The following is a 12,689-nucleotide window of genomic DNA, read 5'->3' on the forward strand; positions in this document are numbered from 1 at the left end:
CCTCAAGTTTTTGGACTTGAGTTGAGGTTCCAGTCTGAACAAGGTCAGTCAAGGAGCTAGGGCTAGTCACTTCTTTAAGGGTTGTTATCTCCTTTTGAAGTGATTTGATTCGGACATTAGATTTAGATAACTTACGCATTAGATAATTAACTAAATTATGCAATGAACTTCTTACAATGGGGTTAGGGCATTCGGAAATGGATATGGATCCGTGGCTTTTCTCGGACTCGGCTTCTGATTCGCTCTTGGTTTTCAATTCATTGATTTGTTCCCGAGCCGTAAGTGCAAGGAAACTCGTCTGTTCAAGCTCTTCGTCGAAATCTTCTGAGGAAGACTCATCCCGCATTGCTTGCAGTGCTTTCTTCTTCCTTTGCTTCTTTGCTTCCTTTTGGTTTGGACAGTTAGCTTGGACGTGCCCCTTTTGGTTGCAGCCATAGCAGGTTACCTCGAACTTCACTTTCGGACTTGATTGTACCTTCTTGGACTGAATCACCCTTTTGATGTCCTTCTTTGTGAATCCCTTCTTCTTTTTGTAGAGTTTGCGTACTAGGTTGACGAGTTCGGCTACTATCTCGTCGTCGTCATCTTCTGAGTTCAGTTCATCTTCGGACTCGGGTTCAATCTAATGCTTCTTTCTAGCCTCCTTTGCCTTACTTGTACCTGCAATCAACACAATACCTTTCTTGGCCGGACGTGCATTAGTTTGTTCGTGCAATTCAAATTTGGAAAATAATTCATCTAATTTAATTAACCACAAATCCTTGGATACTTTGTAGGCGTCTACCATTGATGCCCACAACGTATTCCTCAGAAAAGTGTTTAGTGTGTACCTTATTACGTTTCGATTCTCCACCTTCTGTCCGATCGTGTGGAGGCCGTTGAGGAGGTATTGGATGTGTGCGTGCAATTGACTTGTCAATTCATCATCCTGCAATTTTATGTTATATAATTTATTTAAAATTAAATCGCGCTTACTTACTTTCGTATTGGAGGTCCCTTCGTGCAGCTTGATTAGCTTCTTCCATAGTTCTTTCACGCTTGAGAATGGGCCGACTCGGTTAAGTTCTTCTTTGGTTAGGTCGCATTGAAGAGTACATGTTGCTTTGGCGTTGGCCTCGACCTTCTTTATTATACTTGCATCCCAGTTCTCGCATGATATTGGTTTCCCGTGCCGTCGAGTGGGGGTGAGATGTCAGTTTTGATGATCATCCACATTTCGAATTAAGTTTGGAGATATAACTCCATTCGGCCCTTCCAGTAGCCGAAATCTGTTGGTTGTTATGCGGAATATCATACCGGTTCCCCTGTACAAAAATTTTGTACAAGTCCTGAACCTTTACTAACAACCTATTGTGTTCTTTAGAAATTAAATTAGGAATCGCAAACGGTACTTAACATTATTGATTCCAAATTTAACTTATCTGTTCTTAATGGTTTAGACTTGAATCGCAAACGATATTTAACATTATTAATCCAAATCCACCCATGTTATAAATTCAATTAAATATTAATTTCTAAAATTGGCTTCCAGGACTGCATGGCGAGATACTAGGCCTTCTTGAGTATGAGATCATTCACCACCGCCTAGACAAAGCCTTTTAAAGAAATCAAATATTTAATTTCCTTATATAACCCTAGGTTTAACCAAATAGAACAATCGAATCGCAAATTCGGAAAACAAAAAAAACATAAACTCGAATCACAAATTGGAAACCTAGAATCATATGTCTCTTGTGTTTGGTATTTCAAAAAGTATACAAAGAAAACTAGTATGATGCGAAATAGAATTACTAGTTATACATTTCTTTGTAAAAAACAACCTCTTGATCTTCTACCGTATTTCTCTTCTTATCTCGGACATTATGTGGGTGACGATCTACCGAGATGAGAACCACCCAAGCTACCTTCTTCTCCAAGCAAGTTTCGGCCACCACAAGAACTCCAAGCGAATATGAGGTTCGGCCACCACCAAGCTCCAAGGGATACTAAGAAACAAGACCTCTTATCTCTCCTTCTTCCTTAAGCAAGATCTGGCCACCAACCAAGCTCCTTGAGATGAAGATGCCGCCGGCCAAGGAAGAAGAATAGGAGAGGGAGAGGATGTGAAGGGCCGACCACCAACCAAGGAAATAGAAGAGAGGAAAACTAGAACATAGGTTATGAGGTGAGACACCTCTACCCTCTCTTTTATATTCCTTGATCTTGGCAAATAAGGAAAGTTTTATAAAAAAACTTCCTTATTCTCTTAGCCGATGAAAGGAAAGTTTAATAAAAAATTTCCCTTTCAAACTTAATGTGGCCGGCCACCTCTTGATCATCCAAGCAAAGAAAGTTTTAAACACAAAATTAAAACTTCCTAATTTGTGTCCGGAAATTTTTAAAATAAAAAATTTCTCTATTAATTTTCCCTTCATGGTGGTTCTAAAAGAAAATTTTATAAATTAAAATCTCTCTATTAAAACATGTGGATGATTTCAAAAAAGGAAAATTATCTTTAAAATTAAAATCTTCCTCTCAATCTACAAATAAGGAAAGATATCAAATCTTTTCTTAATCTTTTGTAGAAACTATAAAAAGAAAGATTTAATTTTAAAAATCTCTTTTAAATCATGAGGATGGTTAAAAAAAAAGAAAACTTTGATCAAAAATTAAAATCTTCCTTTCAACTACAAATAAGGAAAGATATCAAACCTTTCACTTAATCTTTTATAGAAAGCTATAAAAGGAAAGATTTAAATTTTAAACTTTCTTTTAAAACCATGGAATCCATATAAGAAAAATTTTTAAAAATAAAATCCTTTTAATTTTATTGTGGTCGACCACCTAAGCTTGGACTCAAGCTAGGGTCGGCCACACTTCAACCCATCCAAGCCATGTCTTGGGCGGCCCTTGCTTGGGCTCCAAGCTTGGCTTGGCTGGCCACATAAGGATGGGTAAGAAGGTGGGTATGAGTGAGTATAATACTTTATAAATAAGATGTTACTATAGGAACCGAGAGAAGGAATTGGTTTTGGTCTTTCGATGAAATTAAGCTTCCCGTGTTTGCCCCGAACACCCAACTTAATTTCATTAATAATAATTCATACCACTAAAGAATTATTATTGAACTACCGCACCAATCCCAAATTACATTTTGGGCTCCTTCTTATTATGAGTGTATTAGTCTTCCTGTGTTTAAGATATAAAATGTCCACTAATTAAATGAGTTACTGACAACTCACTTAATTAATATCTAGCTCCAAGAGTAGTACCGCTCAACTTCATTATCATGTCGGACTAAGTCCACCTGCAGGGTTTACATGACAATCCTTATGAGCTCCTCTTGGGGACATCATCAACCTAGATTATTAGGACACAGTTTCCTTCTATAATCAACAACACACTATAAATAATATCATTTCCCAATTTATCGGGTCTCTTGATTTATCGAACTAAATCTCACCCATTGATAAGTCAAAGAAATAAATACTAGATATATGTGTTTGTTATTATATCAGGATTAAGAGCACACACTTCCATAATAACAAAGGTCTTGTTCTTTTATTCAGTCAGTATAAAAAGAACTTACCTTAAATGGTCCAGCTCAATACACTAAGAGTGTACTAGTGTAATTTTATAGTTAAGATAAACTAATATCAAATTACACTACGACTACTCCAATGGTTTGTTCATTTCCATCTTAGTCGTGAGCTACTGTTTATAATTTATAAGGAATTGATAACATGATCTTCTGTGTGTGACATCACACACCATATTATCTACAATATAAATTAATTGAACAACTACATTTAACATATAAATGCAGACATTTGACCAGTGTAATTCTTATATGTTTATACAAAAAACTAGACTTTTAGTATACACTCTAACAAAGTCTTCGCTGGAAAAGAGAGGTGGGCGAGCTGTGCTATAACCTTCTTGATGGGACATTTAAGAGGAAACCTCATGCATACAAGAAAAAACAGCATAGATTCCAAGATTAGTCTTGGATTTAGTAGTGCAGGAGTAAGAATAATAAGAACTCGAGTGGTGGTTGTACCGACTTCGAGAAACAAAAAAAACTCGATCTATAAAACAAATCAAAAGGCATCAATTTTATCGATTTCGATTGACTCCGAAAAAATCTAAAATTACCATGAAAAAAATTACTTGAATTGTAATTTCACCAATTCGAAATGACCTCGCTCTGATACCAATTGTAGGATCGAAAGCACTAGAGGTTGGGAGGGGTGAATAGCGCTCGTGGCTTTTACTTCGTTTTTAGAACTATTGAGTAAATGCGCAGTGGAAATAAAAGAAACAATAGAAAACACAAACACCAAGATTTACTTGGTTCGGAGCCTGTGGCGACTCCTACTCCAAGACCCACGATCGTTGATTGCTTTCGGTGGACAACCACTATAAGTTCAAAAATTCTTTACAATATTTAAAGTAGTAATAAAAATTATACCGATAACAGAAAAACAGTAAACTTGAAGCTTCTGGTCGTCAGAGTCTTGTTACAGCTTTATCGGATCGTTCTTTGAGCAAAGCACGGAAGGAAGATTGTGATTTCGAGTTCTGTAGAAGCTGCTGCTCGAATCTGCCTTAAGTAGGTTGTTGAGGGCGCCTCCAAACGTATGGAGGACGCCCTCAAGCCTCGAGTCAATCGCGCGTGGATAAGCTCTGCACTGCCCGCTGCTTATCCGCCCGAGGGCGCCTCGAAGCATCATGGAGGGTGCCCTCCACCTAGCGTCGAGGGCGCCTCCAGCTCTGCTGTGCAGACTTTTCAAGCACCGCACCCGAGGCGCCTCCAAGCTCCATGGAGGGTGCATTGGGTACTGTTCATCCGAGGCTTTAAGGCTTTTTCACTCCTTACAAGATGTGTTAGTTCAAAATACAAACTATATCCTGCAAAAGAGTTTAGCACAATAATATATAAGAAATAATAAGTCATTTTGACAATCTCCGGACTGTCCGGTTCTGATTTTAATTCTTATCTAAAAATCATAGGTCGAACCGATGCCAACTGTTCCCTCATTGGGGAACGCGTCCTCACCTACTCCACTCAGGAGAGTTTACCTGTTGTCAGACCGGTCCTCCAGACCGACTGGACTTTTGCTCAGCGCCCGAGACTCCAGGACATTCAGCTGGACGTTCGCTCTACGACTCGTCCAGTCTTTTCACTTGGTACTCGACCACTAGGACTTTCCACCTAGAGTCCCCGACTCTAGGATTTTCGCCCGAAGTCCTCGACCCGCCAAGACTTTCCGCTTAGGGTTACCATCCCCTAGGACTTAAGGTTATCACCCTCTAGGATTTTCCACCTGCCTAACCGCAGCTAGGACTTTTGCCTAAATACACTTAGGACTTTCCTGAAAACTCATTCAAATACGTTAGACCACAAATAACCTTAACTTTGAACCCTTTGTCATTATCAAAACTTAGGTTCAATCGTCGGATGCTTCCTGCACCAATAATTTGAAGAGGCATTCTCTTATATTATGAAATTTATATCAATTCGTGTCATTTTAGTTATAGTAGCATATTTTGACTTGAAATTACATTAGATGAATGTAAAAATAGATTTTTCTTAATGGTAATCTTAATGAGGAAATCTATATGATACAACTAGAATGTTACATTGCTAAAGGCCAAGATATATAGACTTAAAAATTCTATAAATCGTCTAAAGCAAATGTCAAGACAATGAAATATAATATTTAATGAAGTCATTTTATTTTATAGTTTCAAAATGATCAATAAGGATCATTGTGTTTACATAAGAAAGAAAAAAAAGTTTGTCACCTTATCATTATATATTGATGATATGTTAATAGCTGTAAGTGACATAAAGTCTGTAATAGAAGTCAAAACATGACTTTCATCATAATTTGACATAATAGATATAGGAAAAACTGAGTGCATCTTAGAAGTAAAGATCATAAGAGATCGATCAAAAAAGCTCTTTGGTTTATCTCAAGAGGCTTATATTACTAAAATATTATAACACTTCAATATGTCAGATTGCAACATTGAACGAATACTTGTAGCGGAAAATACTATTTTGAGCAAAAATATGTGTCCCAAGACTCTTGAGGAAAGAGTCGATATGAAGAAAAAATCATATGGCAATGACATTAGTAGTTTAATATATATTATATTGTGTGCACGTTATGATATCAACTATGTTGTTGACTTAGTCATTTTTAGTTAAATCCAAAATCAAGACATTGGAAAGCGGTAAAGAAGATATTAAGATGTCTCAAAGGGACATTAGATTATTATATATGTTTTTAAGGACAAAGATGAGCCTGAAAAGTTACACAGATGTAGATTGGGCAAGGGACCTTGATGATAAAAAAATTTACATCTGCCTATAGATTTTGCTAAATGGCGCAATGTCAACTCATGGAACAACAAAAAATAAGCTTGTGTAGCGTTGTCGATAATGAAAGCTGAGTATGTGGCTTGTTCAGTAGTTGTATAAGAAGTTGTCTGGTTAAGAAGGTTCCTAAAATATTTGAAAATTATTGAGGACAGTGAGAGTCCTGTTAAGTGTACTGTGATAATCAATTTGCTATAACTTTTTCTTAGAATTTTAAATATCATAGCAACGACAAACACATAGTTATTGAGTATAGTTTTATAAGGGGTATTATTGATAAGAAATAGATAAATCTTGAGTATATCCCTATATGTGTTATGCTTGCCAATCATTTTACTAAGTCATTGACTAAAAAGTCAATTCAAAGTCATGTGAAGTTTTTGAGACTTTGAAGAATATAATATATTGTAAAGACAATAAGATATGTGAAATACCATGATGTATTCTATGTCATTGTTACCTTTTGGATAATGTCTTGGTGAGCATAGTGCAAATTAAGATTGGTTCACTCAAATGGACAATCATCTATAGTTGTTAAGTATAAATAGAAGCAAAACCATTACTTATATGACAACTAATGAAGCTCTAAATACAGACATATATGTAAGTTAGGGTCGTTTTGATAGTTATAGCAAGATGAGATCATTTATGAATTAAAAATGACATGAGTAAATGTACCCATCATTTATTGAACTTGATGGAGGCTAGATTAGAATTCATGAGTTAAATTCAGGATTAGGTGTTGGGAATGTTTATATCAAAATTTGTACATTGTTAAATTTACGAAAAAACATACTCTTTATTAGTAAAGAGAAAAATATTGTACCATCTGATTCATACCACATGTGCTATAGCGACAATGAGAGTAGTAGGAGAATGAATTTTCACTTCTCCATTATGTGAGATCTTTGAGATTATAAGTTAATATCAATTTTACCCTAACTGATTATTTAATTATCAACTTGAAATTTTAATCAAGGTATGCTACTTTAACATGTATCCTAATAAATATAAATAATTCATTCTAAAGAACATGACTAGGAAAATAACTAATTAAAATAAATGGACTCTAACTAAAAAGAAGATTAAAATAAATTTACATCTTTGATATTTATTCACTGATTGATTAATTATATTTTTATTGAGCACATAAAATATAATTATGAATAATTATATTGATTGAAAATATTGAATATATTTTAAATACAATCTTACTATTTTATTAAAAATCTCCCCCCTTTACTAACTGGTGAAGTCTAAAATGAATTTACGTTAATATTCTTTTTTCTATTCACACTAAAAATAATTCCAAGGTTTATTAGTAATTCCACAAGCGAAACAATTAGTAATCTAGAGTTCGAGACTTAGCTGCGGCATATTATTATGAATTTTTCTCATCATTATTTTTCTCTGGTTGTTTTATATAAAAAAAAATATAATTCTCTTTAGTCCTATATCTTAGAATTGACAACTATGATCAAAGAATCTTCTATAAATATTTTAGACCGACAATGTTAAAAAAATATACTTTTCTTAGTTGTTTTTTACTAAGATAAGTATAATATTAAATTAAATTAATTTTTTGCATAGGGAAGCCCGTTATAGTAGTTTGTTATTGGGATTCTCTAGCGTCCGAAATAATTTAGATTTTCAAAAGACAGGTACTTTACCCTAATGAATCTACTTTAATATTTTAATACTAAAATACTTTAATTAATATAATTTCATTATAAAGGGTAATGCTTTCGAGAGGAGTTTCTGAACAAACTACGAAAATTCTGGTAACAGATGGAAAGATAGAGCGTCGATTGAATATTGGATTTTTTTTTTAGTCGTTAGAGATGTTTACACGCAACGCGTGTGCACGATCACTAGTAATTATTATGAGAGATTAGTGGGCATGCATTGGTTGTGGGCACACGTTGCCTAGTAGTGGGCATATGTTGCCAAGTAGTGGGCACACGTTGTCTTCCCTTAGACCATCTCCAACCATAAAACCTATTTTGGTGCACTTTCAACACTAATTTGGTGTCATTTGAGCACCAAAACTTTTTCCAACTCCAATCAATGGACACCATTTCCTACACTAAAAAAAATATTCTTTAGAATATTCTATTTTTCCATCTTATAATTTATTATTCAACATATATATTAATTTGTTAAATATTTTTATTACGATAATAATTACTATTAATTTGTATGATATTATATTTTTAGTTACAAGAAAATTAAAATTAGTATTTTTGTAATTTTGTTAGAAATAATTTAATAAACATACTAATATTTAATATTTAAAAATAATACACAATCATAAACAATTTAGATAATTTTTTTAAAATATTTTCACCAGAATAATAACACCTAAAAATATTTTAAATATAACTTGCTTATTAAAATATAATATATTTTAAAAATTCATACTTGTACCAAATTAGTGCAAGTGAACAATGCAGTACTGTTCACCTGCACTAAAATGGTGCAGGTTTTGGGGTCTCCATTGGAGAAGACTTGGTGTCCTTTTTACATTAAAATAATGTAAAAGGGCATCAATTGGAGTTGGTCTTAGTTTCCTTTGTTATTGCCTTCAAATAGAGAAGATGGGGTGTCAGAACTCTTGATTTTTTGGTGTCATGATAAGATCCACCTACGGCTTTCTGAATTTACCTATTGGTCGATTTGTAAGACCAATCCGTCCACATCCAAAATTAATTGGACTGACGGCCTATATATATATCAGCCAGTGGACTACCCTAATCGCCCGACAAAACTCCCTCAAAACAAATTCGGAAGAGCCATCATTGCCGACTTGGAGATATATATATATATACCAATCGCCAAGTGCAAAGCTAAGGTCACGCTCACACTGCAAACTAGTAAGATTATGTAGGAAATGGAAACAAAAAGACATTCATCATCTCGCAATCAGTCACATAACACAATGGACAAATTGGCAAGTAGCAGCAGCCACACAACGACTCTCGTCTGTGGACCAGACAGACAGTCACGTTATCATCGCCGAATGGAGCAGCAGTGGCATTCCTTTCGCATCACGCTCGATGCCAAAAGCTCTATCTCCTCTTTTTCTTAACCACCACCATCCAATCAATTTTCTTGGGCGCTCGGTTCCATTGAAATTAGCTACGCACCGAAATCTGAGATAAGGATAAGGGCCAAAAGATAATCAGCTAGTTGCTAGAAAGTCCCAGGTAAAGAGAATCATTTGAGAATATACAACCACATTATTTGTCGATATGATATTGAAATTAGTGTGAGTTGTGTCGGCTTGGAATCTTAATTATTGACACGAAACAAAAAAGCGGTGTGGCGTTTTGTATATCCCGAGTTAGGACTTGCTCCAATTTGGCGATGGGCTGGAAAAGGCGTGTCGTCGCGTGTGATTGGAATCGAACGCGTCGAGTTTCAATGATAATATTATGTGATTATGGCTTAATCATCGTACCGTCCAAAGGAGAATGCTTTCAGGCTCATCAGTCACTGCTGTCTGATGAATTATTGAATCGAGCTGTTTATATTATTTCAATGTCGTTTTTGATTTTATTCAAGCGCGCAACTCATTTTATATTTTACTAGAAAGCGCACCCTTTTTTCCCGAATTGAAGAGAAAATGCTTTTTAATAAAGTAAAATTAACATTATGAGACTTTAACATTATCATTCCACATAATTTTGACCCTTTATTAAAGTGTTTTTGATTATTTTTTCAATCATAAAATTCATACGATAGGTCAGTAGGGATCCTCTGATCCATAAATTACGGATCAAAAGATGGATGACCATTGATTTGAATGGATCCCATCTATTTAAAATGGGGTCCATCCAAATCAAAAATCCTCTTGTAATGAATCATCCCCTGATCCATAATTTACGGATTAAAGGATCTACTCTCACGATAAATACACTGAATGAGTACTTGTAAACATCTATTATTATTATTATTATTATTATTACTTCAAAACGCCACATGAGGATTTAAGATTTATGTTAAAAGAAGTGAATAAAAAAAATAATACTTGTGTTCACGCAATATGTAGTATATTACTATTTTATTAAAAATTTATCCTTTTACTAATTAATTTTAATTTGGGTGAAGCCTGAAATCATTTTACGTGAATATTCTTTTTTTTTTCTTTTCTACTAAAAATAATTTTAAAATCTATTAAACGCATCAATCAGGGATATAGAGTTCAAGACTCTATATCCCCTCGGATGAGTTTAGTGGCTAACGCATAAGATGTTGTCATAATAAGATCTGAGGTTCGAAACTCGGCAAAGCTGAGATAAATAGCTCCCTTATGTGCTAGTCATTACTCCAAAGGCTAGTAGCCGCCCGTGATTTACCTCCTCCGTGTTACCCTAGGACGGATTGGCGAGGGCGCTAGAGGCGAACGTATTTGCCTTTTTTGCTTCAATGTAATAGATAAAAATCTCACGGATTGGTGGGAGTGTTGGGATGAACATATTCATTTTTGTCATCATGTAATAGATAAAAATCGCTCCTGAATTATGGTGCAGCGGTAGGATATTCAGATTATCATTTAGACACTCACGATTCGAGTCCCAGCTATAATGAATTTGTAAAAAAAATTTCTTCAAATTGAGTACGCAACTAAAGGACGCTAAACTCTTGGGCTATCCGTTACGAGCGATTCCCGATTTACCTAACCTGATTAATCATTTTTTTAATAGATATAAACAATGGCGAATCCAGAAATTCAAGCATGAGGGATAATTTTTACACGGAACAAAGGACGATATCCTTTATCTCCATCGATAGAATCTCATAATACTAAAGATTCCACCATAGACAAAAGAGGTGACTCTCCCAGATAAAAATGATAATATTTACTATGGACTAATGTTGACAATCAAATTATAACTCGGAACTATTATAATATGATATTGTGTCAATTAAAATTAAAATATTTATATTATATTAGCTATCATCTCAAAATAAAAAATATTCTGGATGAAATGAGAAATAATTTTGATAATAAATAAAAAAGAATATTCTTTTTGACAACTAAAAAAAACTCTTTTTATAAAAGTATGGAAAAGTTAAATGAAAAAAAATTAATAATAGTAAAATGGAATCTAATTAGCTAGCTCGTTCCTCTGCGACAGCCTTTATTAGCTAGCTCGATCGAAAGGTGAGGGTTTTGGACGAGCAAAAGGAAGAATTGGACCTTAAGCGAGGAGGGGGAGTAGGATCGTCTAGATTTTGTAAATATTTATTTTTGAAATAAAAGAATCATATTGGTCAATATCTATATTTATTTATTAAATGTAATTGTTTAATTAATTTATATAGTAAACAACATGATGTCACACACAGAAGATTATATTGTCAGTTCTTTATAAATTATAAACAGTCGCACACGACTATGATGAAAAAGAATAAATCAACGAAATAATTATGGTATAATTAAGTATTAGTTTTATCTTGATTAATAAATTATACTGGTATACTCTAAGTGTATTAAGTAGGATCATTTTAGATAATTTTTTTTATTAATTTAATAAAAGAATTAGATTTTTTTTTTTTTTTTTATAAAAAGATGATTACTGTTAATAGGTTTAGGATTAATTGATTCGTACAAAGATATTATTACTAATATATTTGGGATGAATTGTCAACTGATACGATCATATTATATTATAAAAGTTATGAATCATAATTATTACAACCTATATAATTTATTTCTGATAATAAATGAAAAGTGTCTTACACCATTTTAATTTTACTCATATAAAAATATCATATATTTAGAAAAATAATACTTTGATATATATATATATATATATATATATAAGAAATATAAATTATTATATTGTCGTCGATTTTTTAATCAAACGATTGGACTAGTTAAAGTATTGATTCGATCGTGATAGACAAGCCAATTCAGTTTTAAGACATTGATTTCTAGGAGTTACATCATTAATTTGTATTTAATAGATCAATAAAATTGTTTGGCATTTACTTGACTTGGATATGCTAACCGTGTTGGGCATCCGTGCACATTTAATGTAATTTTGTTATTTAAAATTTAGAATTTAAAATTTAGAACTTATGATTTAAAATTAAAGGTAGAGGTTTAGAAAGTGAAAAAAAATATATATATATATATATATATATATATATATATATATATATATATATATATATATATATATATGAATCATGATTCACGTGTATTATATGAGCTAGACTTTTTATATCAACTGGGACAATGTAAAGAAAGGTACGAAAGAAGAAGAATTGATATATAAAAAATAATTTTAATTTTTTTTTAGTATTATCCTTA

Source organism: Zingiber officinale, chromosome 3A (genome assembly GCF_018446385.1).
Source record: "Zingiber officinale cultivar Zhangliang chromosome 3A, Zo_v1.1, whole genome shotgun sequence".
Classification (NCBI taxonomy): domain Eukaryota; kingdom Viridiplantae; phylum Streptophyta; class Magnoliopsida; order Zingiberales; family Zingiberaceae; genus Zingiber; species Zingiber officinale.